The following is a 15,001-nucleotide window of genomic DNA, read 5'->3' on the forward strand; positions in this document are numbered from 1 at the left end:
AGAGTGATCGGAACTGAGTAATGAGGCGGGGTGCGCGGGAGCCAATCCAGAGTGGGGACCTCTTCGAAGGCGAGACTTTGGATGGCTCGGTCCCTCTTAGCGGGCGGGGCAGGCCTCTTGGCGGGGGCGAGTCTGTCAAACTTGTCAGGGAGGGAGCCGGCGGAGGCCGCTCTCCGTAGGGAGCGGTGAGGCGCAGGGGGCTGCCGCGTCGCTCCCCTCCGAGGCAGCGCCGTGGGCCCGGGTGTCAGGCACCCGCCCGGCTAACGCACTCCCTCGTGCCAGCTGGAGGGATCATGCCCCGCGTATCGGCTGCCTCAGGTTGGATCTATGCCAAGTACCTCTCAGGGGTGCGCTTAGCACGTCGCTCAGGTGCTGAGCGAGGGCGAGCGAAGGGCTGCGGCGTGTTGGGAGGTGTCACCAACAGCCGTGCGCGCGGAGATTTCTGTCAGTGAGATTGCTGGGATTGAAATAAACACACGTCACTTAATAGTCATTCCAAAAGGGATCCGGGGCCTCCAGCATCAACCGCACGTGCTGCGTGAGCTGCTGAAACGGGTTTTGACCCTGAAGCGTGTACACTGTTAGTTATGGTAGAAGGGAAGAACTGACTTGTGTCTGTTACTGTTGTGCTCGACTGGCCCCATATCCGATGTTTTCAGGTGTTTCTCAGTTCTCTCTACTGCCAGTAGCTGATCTAGTGGAGCGACTCCTGTAGCTCGTGATTCCTGTGCTGTACTTTCTTTTTTTTAAGCCCTACATAATGACTGTGACTTTAGTTGATGACCACGGTGACTTAGGCAGTTATTAGTTTGTATTATAGTAGTCCTTAGAGACCCTAACTGAGATGGAGCCCCATGATGTTAGTTGCTGTACACGCATGCTTGACACTGCAGAGTGCTCAGCACTTTAGTCTGAGTCCAGCAAAGCACCTAAGCACGTGCTTAACTTTAAGGACATGAAGTACTGGTATCAGTGGTACTACTGACGCGCTTAATGCGTTGCTGGGCCAAAGTTCTCAGCATCTTGCAGGCTTGAGCCCACATGTAGTAAGAGACAGTGCATGGCCTGAAGAGCTTACAGTCTTTAGGTAAAACAGACAAAGGGTGGGAGAAAGGAAGCATTATTCTCCCTTTATAGGTGAACTGAGGATAAGGGATTAAGTAAGTTGCCCAGTGTCACACAGGAAGTCAGTGACAAGCTAGAAACTGAATCCCTGTCATGTCTTAACAACAACATCTACACTTCTCTCAAAAAGTAGAAATCCTGTGTAATTCACTTTCTAGGAGTTGAACTTGGGCTTCCTAGGTGAAAAACAGCAATCCTAGACTAGACTAAGACTACTGGGAAAGTGTGTGTGTGTACAGTGTACACTCACATTAAAATTTGATTCCACTCCTCACACACACATTGCCCCACGTTTGAAACATAAACATTTGGATATCTTAGCTCATGGTCATATAAATACAGATGATGGACTGGCTATATAGACATGTGTTTTTCTTATTTTTTTACAGTGTTTCGGCTCTGATTCAGCAAAGAACTTAAGCATCTGCTTAACTTTAAGCATGTACTGAAGTGCCAGTGATTTCAATGGGACTTACATACTTAATGTCTGATGTGTTTAAGTTCTTTGCTGAGTTGTTTCATTGTTTTCATAGATACACAATCCATAACAGCAAAACACAGATTAGGTGATAGGCTTACACAGTTTTGGCATGCATCTAAATTTACTGTTTTCCAGATGTCCTGTTGTTGCCATTTGTACAGTACCAGATTTTATTATATCACTTCTATTTCCTTATAAACTCCAAGAAAGGATTCAAAGGAAAAAAGAAGCCTGTAACTTCAAAAATCCTACCCACATTTCTCCCCACTGACATTATTGTGTCAGTGTCATTCCTTCTTTCTTGTTACTTAAAATGCATTCAGGAATTCATTTCCATACCCCCATCGTGTGTTTTTGTTTTGTTCTGCTTTCTTTTAGTGATCTTTATGCATCGTGTATTATGTTCAGAAAAAAAATTATATTGCACCCAACCTGTCCAGCCTCGCTGGTGCTACAAATCAATCTTTCCTAAAGAATGGGGAGCATAAGCTCTTTCTGTTCATTAAGTAAATTCCATGCAGTGTTTTTTCAGTATTTTAACAAAATTCATTTCCCAAACAAAGTGGCAATGTTTAGCTGCTCATTCCCCTAAATGGCTAATAGGAGATCCTGTTCATGTCTATTAAAGCAAATTCTGGCACCTTTTATCTAGTAGGCCCAAATTTCAATGTATAGAACACAGCACCTTATTCCAGGAGATCATAGGCCAGAATATGTGCCCTCCACTGGTATCGGAGGGAGTGTTCCTCTATTCCCACATACTCTCCAAAAGCTGTCATTTCCTCCCACACTCATTTTTAGAAAGTGACACTAATCAATGCATTCTATGCACTGTTTTATAGCAACTCAGTCCTTCCCTGATGTTTAGCTGCCTGTTCCCAGTGCAAAACAGTCGATCTTCATCTTAAAGTCGAAATCTATGGGTGAAAAGTATTATATAAATGCTAAGTGCTAAGTTAAATATAATAAACTTTTCTGAGCATTCAACTTCCTTCCCAAGATTTTCTTTAAAGTTAGTAATCTTATTTGGACTGCCAAATTCAAAATAAATAAAATAAAAGTCCACCGCTTGAAGTAGCTGAGAAAATGCAAGAAAATGGTTGAGGCTGCTAACCTTCAGAGACCTATCATTAGGTGGAAGTTGTGTTCTGCAGTAATGAAATTAAATCTCTTCAGAAGTCTTGTGTGGGGAACCCACACAGCTCCTGAAAATATTTCAGCTAAGAATTTTAGCTTACCTTCATACCTCACCTCTAAAAGAAATATCATTAACAGCTGAGCCAACCCAAGAAAAAAGGAACAATTTACAACTGTTCATTCTGTCAAAAAGTGAGACCTATTTTTCAGTTGGTTTTATTTAACATAATTTTCCTATTTTGGAAAAGATGACAAGACAGCTTCATTGACAAGTTCCTAGAAGACTAAAGTGAAAAGAAAATGTTTGGATCTAGGTTCTGCTTTAAGACAGATTCTACTTATGGCTTTTAGGAATGGTGTGCCATTCAGGGGGAGGGAGAAATTACTTTCTATTCAAGATTTTAATATTTAAAGGGACAGTATGAACAAGATTTTTAATTAATTTAAAAAATCCAATTTTTGCTAGCGCTTCCTTTGAATAGTATGTCCTGAATTTTAAAAAAAAATTAATTAAAAAAAAATCTGAAGGGGTTTTTTGTTCCCCTGTTGATGTTTTTAAAAACAAAATTACTAAGGGTTTGATCCTACAAACAGTTACACAAATAACTTTACAGATGTGAATGGTTCCATTGAAGTCAGTGGGACTACTTGTATGAATCAGGCTACTTGTGCATGCACGTTTAGCGAATTGGGCTACATGAGGGAAACAATGAAACTGACAATACACAAAAATACTGATCCTGCGAAGGCTTATGCATGTGCTTAATTTTACTTACATGAGTAGCCCTATTCTAATGAAGGGATTGTACCCTTAATTCCCAAAGTCAGTCCCAGAGTCAATCACTCTGGAAAGAAGCAGTTCTGTCATGCTCAGTAATAGTCCATCTGGCTCCATAAGAGATGTAAAGCGTCCCCTTGGGGGCATAAGTTTGCAGCTAACCTTTCCAAGACACTTAAATGTCTTTGCCAGAAAGACATTCGCTTAGCAAAATTCTGAAGAGCAGGAGTATGCATATAATGAGACAAATCATCAACAGGTTTATTTATTTTATTCAGATTTAACAAATGGTATTTCTGTTAATTGAAATTCAAAACTAAATAAATAGTACATATTTCTATTGCCGTTTCCTAAATGTTTATGTTTGTAGCAAACCAACCCTTCATAAATACCAACAAGTGCTATCCTTTACATATTTGTAGTTTTCGGTGATAGAGTTGAACACAGAGACTAGAAAATAAAAAGGAACTATTTCTGTCGGGAAATGTTTGCCTTTTAACTGAAGATTTAGAATCTAGTCCTTTAAGAAATATTTCCTAATGCACAATGAAGGGAGTAAATCTGTCAATGAGCTGCTAGTCCTGGAACCCACAAGAGGAGAGGAAATTCTTGATTTAGTTCTAAGTGGAGCACAGGATCTGGTCCAAGAGGTGAATATAGTTGGACCGCTTGGTAATAGTGACCATAATATAATTAAATTTAACATCCCTGTGGCGGAGAAAACACCACAGCAGCCCAACACTGTAGCATTTAATTTCAGAAAAGGGAACTGCACAAAAATTAGGAGGTTAGTGAAACAGAAATGAAAAGATACAGCGCCAAAAGTGAAATCCCAGCAAGCTGCATGGAAACTTTTTAAAGACACCATAATAGAGGCTCAACTTAAATGTATACCCCTAATTAAAAAACATAGAAAACCAAAAAAGTGCCACTGTGGCTAAATAGCTAAGTAAAAGAAGCAGTGAGAGACAAAAAGGCATCCTTTAAAAAGTGGAAGTTAAATCCTAGTGAGGAAAATAGAAAGGCGCATAAACTCTGGCAAATGAAGTGTAAAAATATAATTAGGAAGGCCAAAAAAGAATTTGAAGAACAGCTAGCCAAAGACTCAAAAAGTAATAGCAAAAAAAAGTATAAGTACATCACAGGCAGGAAGCCTGCTAAACAACCAGTGGGGCCACTGGACAATCGAGATGCTAAAGGAGCACTCAAGGATGATAAGGCCATTGAGGATAAACTAAATGAATTCGCTCAATCGGTCTTCACAGCTGAGGATGTGAGGGAGCTTCCCAAACCTCAGCCATTCTTTTTAGGTGACAAATCTGAGGAACTGTCCCAGATTGAGGTGTCATTAGAAGAGGTTTTGGAACAAATTGATAAACTAACAGTAATAAGTCACCAGGACCAGATGGTATTCAGCCAAGAGTTCTGGCTGTGAAATGTGAAATGTGAAATTGCAGAACCACTAACTTTCGTTTGTAACCTATCATTTAAATCAGCTTCTGTACCAAGTGACTGAAGGATAGCTAATGTGATACCAATTTTTAAAAAGGGTTCCAGAGGTGATCCCGGCAATTACAGGCCAGTAAGCCTGATTTCAGTACCAGACAAACTGGTTGAAACTGTAGTAAAGAACAAAATTGTCAGATACATAGATGAACATAATTTGTTGGGGAAGAGTCAACATGGTTTTTGTAAAGGGAAATAATGCCTCACCAATCTACTAGAATTCTCTGAGGGGCTCAACAAGCATGTGGACAAGGGGGATCCAGTGGATATAGTGTACCTAGATTTTCAGAAAGCCTTTGACAAGGTCCCTTTGATGAGCTGTCATGGGATAAGAGGGAAGGTCCTCTCATGGATTGGTAACTAGCTAAAGGGTAGGAATAAATGGTCAGTTTTCAGAATGTAGAGAGGTAAATAGTGGTGTCCCGCAGGGGTCTGTACTGGGGCCAATCCTATTCAACATATTCATAAATGATCTGGAAAAAGGGGTAAACAGTGAGGTGGGAAAATTTGCAGATGATACAAAACTACTCAAGATAGTTCCGTCCCAGACAGACTACGAAGAGCTACAAAAGGATCTCTCAAAACTGGGTGACTGGGCAACAAAAGGGCAGATGAAATTCAATGTTGATAAATGCAAAGTAATGCACACTGGAAAACATAATCCCAACTATATATATAAAATGATGGGGTCTAATTTAGACCCCACTCAAGAAAGAGATCTTGGAGTCATTGTGAATAGTTCTCTGAAAACATCCACTCAGTGTGCATCGGCCATCAAAAAAGCAAATGGAATGTAGGGAATCATTAAGAAAGGGATAGATAATAAGACAGAAAATATCATATTGCCTTTATATAAATCCATGGTACGCCCCCATCTTGAATACTGCGTGAAGATGTGGTCGCCCCATCTCAAAAAAGATATATTGGAATTGGAAAAAGTTCAGAAATGGGCAACAACAATTATTAGGGGTATGGAACGGCTTCCATATGAGGAGAGATTAATAAGACTGGGACTTTTCAGCCTGGAAAAGAGACAACTGGGGGGGGGTGGTATGATTGAGGTCTATAAAATCATGACTGGTGTGGAGAAAGTAAATAAGGAAGTGTTATTTACTCCTCATAACTCAAGAACTAGGGGCCACCAAATGAAATTAATAGGCAGCAGATTTAAAACAAACAAAAGGAAGTATTTTTTCACACAGTGCACAGTCAGTCTGTGGAACTCTTTGCCAGAGGATGTTGTGAAGGCCAAGACTATAACAGGGTTCAAAAAAAGAACTAGATAAGTTAATGGAGGATAGGTCCATCAATGGCTGTTAGCCAGGATGGGCAGGTATAGTGTTTCTAGTCTCTGTTTGCCAGAAGCTGGGAATGGGCGAAAGGGGATGGATCACTTGATGATTACCTGTTCTGTTCATTTCCTCTGGGGCACATGGCAGTGGCCCCTGTCGGAACAGGATATTGGGCTAGATGGACCTTTGGTCTGACCCAGTATGGTCACTCTTATGTTCTTATCAAAAAGCTTACCAACTGGAATTCTGTCTGCCTCTCAGCAGGTTCCTGACATGAGTTAATGCTTGTTAGAAATAAGTTCTGATTGGAAAATTTAGTGATTGTGGCAGCCGATATAAAGCAAAAAATGGCCAAGGCAAATAAAATAGATATCTAGGCCATAACAAAGAGAAACAAACTAGAAGAATGGATATGCTTAGTAAATCCCATGATGGGATGCTAGAAGTCTAGTATACAGGGGTTTCAAATACTTTCATAATGTAGATCATGTATTAATATAGAATATTTTTGTGGACCACCTCCGATTCCATGGACTGTTCAAGGATGTTTTTGAAACTTTTCTTCAGAAGTAGAATCATAAAAACAAGAAGCAGTGTTGCTAGTCCTGGGTGTTAAAAAATCATGAGTCTGGACCAAAAAAATCATGAAGTTTTAAAAAACAGTAAGTTTGGATTCCTTTGATTTGCCCTCTAGTGTCTGAGCCTTTAGCGTGCGCTTGCTTCACGTTTTCAAGTTTTCCTCCACAACAATGAGAGCTAGAAACATTTATTTTTTAAAGACAGTTGCGATTCTCATGTAACAACATGAGTCAAGGAGCTGAGTCCTAAACTCAAAATATTGTGACACTCATGATAAACTCATGAGAGTTGGCAACTCTTAACCATTGCAATCAAGGTTCTGAGGGATGTCTTTTTGCCTGTTGGTAAGGCTAGACCTAGTGGATAGAACAGTGGACTGGGATTCATGAAACCTGGGTTCTGTTTGTGGCTTGGCCCTAGGCCTACTCAGTGATTTTGGGCAAGTTACTTCCCTCTCTGTTACTCAGTTTCCCCATCTGTAAAATAGGGATAATGATACTGATCTCCTTTGTAAAGTGCTTTCAGATCAATGGATGAAAAGCACTTATTAAGAGGCGGGTGATATTATTATTTATTCCAGTCAGTCTGTTTGGTTTCTCCTGCATACCATCCATAACACATTCCTTGCAGCAGATTAAGTAAACATTATTATTGAAGTTACGGGAGAATGTACATTCATATTAGGGCTGGTCTACACAAGGAAATATGCCAGTATAAGTATAGTAGTATAATTATGCTGGTATAGTAACTCCGTTAAATTTCCCTGTGTAGACAAGCCCTTAGTCATGGTGGTAAAAGCAGCAACGCTTGTTTCTGCCACAGTGAAATGTGACATTATAGCAAAGACTGCGTCCCATATGGTCCTTAATCTGCAGAAGAACCCCAGCATTTCCATCTTGCTGCATGGGGATGGAGCACCTAAAGTGACCCGATCCACCCTCTTTCCAACAGACCCGACACCCCAGTCACTAAGCACAGAGCATGCAGCAAGTTCACTAAATCCTTCCCAGTGAACACATGAGCCACAGTTTGTGTTTCAGTCTGTAAATTGTTTTTTTGTTTTGCAGGCTTTACTGAACACAATTCATGTGACTGTGCTATTTATGGAGGAGTAAATATTGCCCGGGGTCTGTTTAAAAAGGCCAATGACCTGGATTTTTTTCCGTTTGAATTATCTCCACGAGTCAGACATATTTAACCACTGATTTTTTTTCCCCTTGTTGCTGCAGACTGCAGTCATTTTTAACATCTTGGAACAATACTAACCAAAAAGATCAACATCCAAGGAGAAAGAAAGCCTCATATTGTAAATGGCTAATTAGACAGTATGCTACCCTTTCATTTCTGGAAGCAATTAAATCTAATCCAGAATCACCAATGAATGCATCTATGTAGTATGAATTTTACCTCTAAATATAACCCACTCACACCTTTCACAATGTCCCTGTAATTTAGGTTCATAATTCTGGTTGTGTTAGTTATTATTATTTATTATTATTTTACAGACCCTAATATTTATAGAAATGTAATGAATTAAAAAATAATTACATTTAAATGGATGCTTTGAGGGGAAGGAGACTTAAACATTCTCCTTGCTGTGCTTGCATTTTGAACAACAGTATTGAATTAATGCATAAGAACCTGAGCGTGTAACTGCCTAGAAAATATACCAATCTAGTTTCACTGTCCAGAATGAGTGATGTGAAAGTAAATAGGTAGCATAAGTGGTGGGAATACTTAGCACATCTTTATGTATTCTTAAAAGATGTGCCCATCACATTTGTGGAGTAAATAATATTCTTAAGACTATAAAATTAGTTGATCAATGTCAAACTAAATATAATAGATTCAAACCTGACAGTTATGCTGTAAATATACTCCTCTATCACCACTTACGCAAAAGCGTGAGAGAAGGTGATGTTTGTGTCCTGAAGGACAACAGATCTGTGGTCTGTCAGACCAACGAGGAAATTAATTCCAGAGTCAAGGGCCTTCTTTCACTGAAAACAGCGTAACCCTAAGTGTTCAAATCTAAAGCCTGTCTATGCACAAGTTATAGTGATAGAGCTTATACGTAGGTAAGTAAACCAGTGTAACCACACCAATTGAAAGCTCTCACTGCTGCATGTACACTCTTTTAAGTACTTCACTTTGGAAGTCTTGTATCTACACTGCACAGCATTGTGTTAAAGATTGTTTAGATATCTGTTCATAAATTAAGAGCTGCAGAGTTGGTTGAAACAAAGGGATATATTCTGCCTTTTGCTTGAATTGGTTAATTTTTTTTTCAAAAATTAAATTTCAGCACGAATCAGGAACAAAAATGTTTGCAACATTTATCTTCCCCAGCTTTCTAAGGCAGCTCTACTTTTGATCTGTGAGCAACTTCTATTTATATCAATAGCAATATATGACCCAAAGGTTATAAATTATGGCCCAGACTTAGCTTTAAGCATGCATGTAAGTTTTTGCAAAATTGAGGCCTATATTTATATGCTCTAAAGCCCCAAATGCGCAAGCTAATCTGTATATGAGACTTGATGCAGGCATAATGCTCCACCCATAAGGATCAATTTGAAAGGTCTTAAGGGGTCTGCCTAAAGATCTTAGAGTCAAATGCAGGATGAGAATGTAGGGTAGTACGTAAGTAGTCTAGCTTCTGTACCAAAATATATCCTCTCTTTGGCATTCAAGTGACAGGATATAATTAAACAAATTAAAAATACACTTTCAATGGATTCTTCATTGTTGCTGTGCTGCTGATAAATCAGAAGAAGATTTTGTTAGACCTGTATAGGACTTATTGTCTAATCATCCATTTTTAGTGGTAGAAGGCTTATCTTTAACCAATGTTTCTTTTTTCTTAACTACTAAATTCACACATTGTATTCATGAGGGATGGACAACACAGACTTGAGTTAGACTTAGTGCAGACATGGGGGAATGAGCATGCTATGCAAGTTTCCCCATGTGCAACTCTGCCACTACTCCTCAGTCCTCCAAGCCAAAACAAGGAACAGTGGCAGAATTATGCCTGGAGAAGCTTTCTTTTCCATTCCTGGGTATCTCCTTAGCAGAGGCAGCAAGTTAGAGTTGTTGGGAGAAATATTCTGCACCACTAATGAAAGTGATGAAATGCATATTTTTACTGTATCAGACAAAACAAATTTATTTTCCTAGTTTTCCCCCCTAAATTAGAGGGATTTGCACATGTCCCTCCTGGTTAGAATTTCTCCATATTTGTCACCTCTTTTGAGGCTTCATAGCTCATCAGTGGGCTGTTCCACACTTACGATGATAGTTTGCCCTGAGTCAAAATTGTTGCTGCAATATCTTCAACTGCCAGCAGCCATCAGTGCCACCTGCAGCCTCCATTAATGTTATTTAAAGAAGTGTTGTTTTATCTCATTTGTGGACTAACACATGTTTTTTAATTCTAATTTATATTCCTAATCAAGGGTTTGCACATTCTCACTGAGAGAATTTTTCAAAATTAAATTAAGTGAAGCCTTAATTGGCGTTCAGTTGATCATAACAAATTGCAGTGACCCTATACATACTGCTCCTTTCTCCCTCTTAATAGTGGAGCTGCCAACTTTCAATAAAAGGCCACAGGGAAGATTTCATGGACTTTTTCTTTCTGTAATATACTTGAGATTTGTTCTTTTATTTTAATTTTACACTGTATGTTGACCCTCATTATCCTACTATGATTCAGCTGAGTTTTAGGCAGTTCCTCAATTATATGGCATAGAATGTTTTCTTTATGCTATGCTATTTCAACTTTTATAGTATAGAGCATGTGCTGATTCCTTGCAAAGTTCGGTGCTAGGTATCCCAGATGCATAGGACCCTTGAAATAATACCATAAGACTCAATATAAGACAAAAACCTGACAGATTTATTCAATACATCCATTCTGAGTGAATGCATACTTAAAGTTAATTAAATGGTAACTGAGTGTACTATCTCATCATGGATTGGGTGGCTTGTAAAGTGTGATATGGATTTTACATTGGCTGTGTCAACTTGGTTGTCCTAAAATACTCAAAAGACTAGTCCCGTTACATCTCCATGATACACCATTGCACTCTTGGCAAGGTGGAAAATCATTTTCCTCTGAAGCACCAAGTACTAACCAGAAGGCAGATTATCTGGCCAGAAGGGCCAGTGGTATTCTCAGATATAGCATTTCCAATGTTCCTTGATTCTGGGTTCAGTTGTGTCTTTAAAGGCACAGCCCCAAATGGATGGTAGCATAGTCCCATCATGTGAACAGCCTGCTCTGCTGGCCAAGAATGACCCCATCTCCTTCTCATAGCTTTTGGGATGCCATGTTCCAGGAAGCATCTGGAGGGCCTCTTGGAGCACAGGGCCTCCAACTGCACCTCACTGCTGCACAATAATGCAAGAGGAGAGTCTCTTTATGCCCTCCCTTATGCATCTATGAAGTAGCAGGGCACAACCTGGCCCGTAAAGTGTTGGCAAGTATGTTGGGTATTTTTCATTCTGGTATCAAGGAAAAAAATTTGATGATTTTGTAATTGGATACACTGTTAATGATGTAAATTAAAAACATTTTTGCATACAGGTTCCAATCCACATCACAATAGAAGCATCAGTGCATCTGAGCTAGCATTTGGTATATGGTAGGTGAAAAATAATGCAGAAAGAGGTCATACATTCTTTAAAAATATACCCTAACACAGCAGGACCTCCATCAATTCTTGAGATAGTCAGATCTATCAGTGACTTCAACAGGGTAGCCTCCCAGAATAGACTTTATCTTTATTTGACTGAGTAGTGGGGATTTCAAATACCATGAGACTTATTTCTGCAATTTTATTGACATTGCTGACTATCCCTTTTCCAGCAGTAGAAAAAGGTCATGTTTCAAACTTAAGTTCCATCTACACTTAGCTGATAACATCGATCCCCCAACCTGTTTTAAACACCAGTTCTAGTTAATTTGGTTTAAACATAGCTTGACCAGCCATTGTACACAAGGCTAAACCAGGTTTAAAACAGCGTTTTGTGTTCTATCTAGATAGGGGACTAAAACACTGTTTCTGAACTTGGTTTAAACACTATTTGATCCCATGCCCACAAGCTGGACAAAACTTATATAATACAAATGAACTTGAACTGATTTTTAAATGGTTTATATGACATGGCTCCCAGTGGTCCTAGTGTAGCTGTAGCCTTCCTCAAATAAGGTTCTGTTCAACTGATTAGTAGGATAAAACAGTACAATCCTTAAAATACTATCATACCAATAGATGATTCAAACTGAAGCTAGTTGCTCATTCTATTGCCATATTTTTGTCAAATCTTCTTTCAGTCCCAATTTAATTTCTAATAAATATTTGGGGCCAGTTCCTCAGCAGATTTAAATTTACATAGCTCCGCTGACTTACATTGGCTGTGGATCTTCAAACTCTCCTTTCGTAGTAAAGGTCTCAAAAAAGATATTTTCTCCTCAAATCACATTTATTATAATAAATGTATAGTTTTCATTAACCACTGATCTCTTCTCAATGCTAATAGTCTGTGACTTTGGAAATTGAAGTGTTATTTGCTTAAATGTTGCTGTTGACTCTGTAGACCATAAAATGTGGGTATTGTTTTGCCTTAGTATTTCACTGGGCCATATATACTGAATCACTGATTAGCATTTCACATTGTGTAATGTAATAAGAATACTTAGCCTAAGTGTCTGCAAAGGGCTATGTCTACACTCGAAACCTTACAGTGGCACAGCTGTACCAATGCAGCTACGTTGCTGTAAGAGGTCTTGTGTAGCCACTTTATGCTGAGGGGAGAGAGAGCTCTCCTGTCGACATAATTAAACCACCCGCAACAAGCGGCTGTGCACACTATCACTTATGTCGGCGAAACTTACGTTGCACAGAGTTATGTGTTTTTTCACACCCCTGAGTAACATAAGTTTTGCGGACATAAGTGGTAGTGTAGACATGGCCTAAGTAAGCCTCCCAGCATCCCTCCCAACAAGTAAGTATTTTTATCTCCATTTTACAGGTGGGGAAACTGAGGAAGAAAGTGATTAAGTGACTTGGCCAAGATCACCCAGAAAATTGTTCAGCGCTGAGATTAGAAATCAGGAGTTTATGCGCTGCTGCTCTAAAAAGGAGCAGCGGGGATTCCTGGCTGACCTGGATGCTGTTTGCTGCATCATACATGCTAACCAGCTAGAAACTCTATGTGCACATTAGCCAACAGATCATGCTCTCTTGAGGTTGGCATGCCTGGGCTCGTGTGTCACCCTCTTTTTCTCATACTGCTCTCTTAAGCACTAAAGAGGTTGGCTTCTCTGCTTCTTGTGCTAAGGGGAGGGAAGAACAGCATCTGACTCTCAATACAAGCTGAATTCCACATTACTATATTAGGGTCAAGTGACTGATTTAAGAATACTATGAGTTAGGATATACTTTAATCCATAGGCCTGATTCTCCTCTGCCGTCCTCCTTGTTTACTCGTTTACATCTATGTAAAGTGGGTGCAAAATGCTATCAAGAAAGAATGGTAGAGTTTTAGCCTCCATTTACACAGGTGTAAATGACTACATCAGGAACAAGATAGGACAGAACCAGGCCTCATGCTATCATCTTATTTGCTTTGAGCTCACTGTAGGACCCAGTATTGAACTAACAACTCAGTTTCTACTCAGGCAAACTGCCAGTAAGAAAGCAGTGGGAATTTTGCTTAAGTAAGGACTTCAGGATTGGGCCTGACAGTTTGTGTGAATGCCAAAAATTATTTTAAATTAGTTCGTAGAATATCATCATAAGATAATGTAACATCACAGTGGGCGATCTATTTAAACTGTTGCACATTAAAACATGAGTGGGTTCGTAACATCACTTTTTTGCAGTCTTGCTCTCTGTTGAGATTATTACAAAAGGCCCTACTGCAGATTGGAAATTTAAGTACAGGAAAAAATAAGTGCCCTCCAATTTCTCTAGAAGGTAATAATACAGTAGTGATTTTAAAGTAAAAATATGTGTGTCAATGAAAATCTTTCTGAGGTTGACGGTAAGGTGCATTTGGCTGATTGAGGAATTAGTGGGTACTGTGGATGATTGTATCTGATAACAAAAGGGAGGTGGTGATGAGGAGTATGATTCCATTTGGGTATTGTGATGTTTGTTTGGTAATGTGTACTGATGCTGGAAAGGAGGTTAATTATGCTAATGATGACTAATCAGAGGATTTCCTTGCCTTTATTTATTGTGTGGATAAAAAAAAAATTTGCTCTACCACTGACTTGCATGAGCTTGGTCAAATCATTTAACCTCCCTCTACCTCCATTTTCTCCATGGGGATAATCATATGTGCCTAATTTACTGGGGTATTATAAGGCTTACTGTTTGTGAAATAGGTTGTGATTCTCAAATAAAGGTACTTCAAAGTATAAAGTGTCATTTTTTGATTGAAATATAGTACATGTCAGATTTTATATACTGAAAAACCTTGAAATCATATTTAACTGGCTTTAATGAATTATAGTTACATTATAAGAACATAAGAATGGCCATACTGGGTCAGACCAAAGGTCCATCTAGCCCAGTATCCTGTCTTCTGACAGTGGCCAATTCCAGGTGCCCCAGAGGGAATGAACAGGTAACATCAGGTGATCCATTCCTTGTCGCCCATTCCTAACTTCTGGCAAACAGAGGCTAGGGACCTGTTTGTCAGAAGCTGGGAATGGGCGACAAGGAATGGATCACCTGATGATTACCTGTTCTGTTCAGCCTAAATGAAAACCAAAGAATTCAATTTGTAAATTAATCCTATCTCAGATTACTTACGCTACCTTAAAGGCACATATTTTGGCTAAGTTGCTGTCATGTCAACTCTTGTCCGTGGACATGAGAAAAATCTACATAACAACTGAAAACAATCCACATAGTAAGAAAACAATTTCATATCTGTATTTATGGAACATTATACAACCCACTGATTGTTCAACTACAGTTTAATTTATCAGAGCAGATATGTTTTTTCCAAATTTGCAAACAAGGCTCTTTTGCTCCTTATAAATTCCCATAATTCTTATGCACTAGGCAAAAGTGTGTTTGATTT

General features: G+C 39.3%; 1 long non-coding RNA gene across 1 annotated transcript; it reads left to right on the forward strand.

Annotated features, from left to right (window-relative positions):
- Positions 1-53: 53 nt before the first annotated feature.
- LOC114019079 lies at positions 54-14,334 on the forward strand. The gene is made up of 3 exons (XR_005224858.2): positions 54-318; positions 11,220-11,386; positions 12,938-14,334. It is a non-coding gene; the product is annotated as an uncharacterized LOC114019079 (long non-coding RNA).
- Positions 14,335-15,001: the final 667 nt, after the last annotated feature.

Source organism: Chelonia mydas, chromosome 3 (genome assembly GCF_015237465.2).
Source record: "Chelonia mydas isolate rCheMyd1 chromosome 3, rCheMyd1.pri.v2, whole genome shotgun sequence".
In the NCBI taxonomy this organism is placed as follows: Eukaryota; Metazoa; Chordata; order Testudines; family Cheloniidae; genus Chelonia; species Chelonia mydas.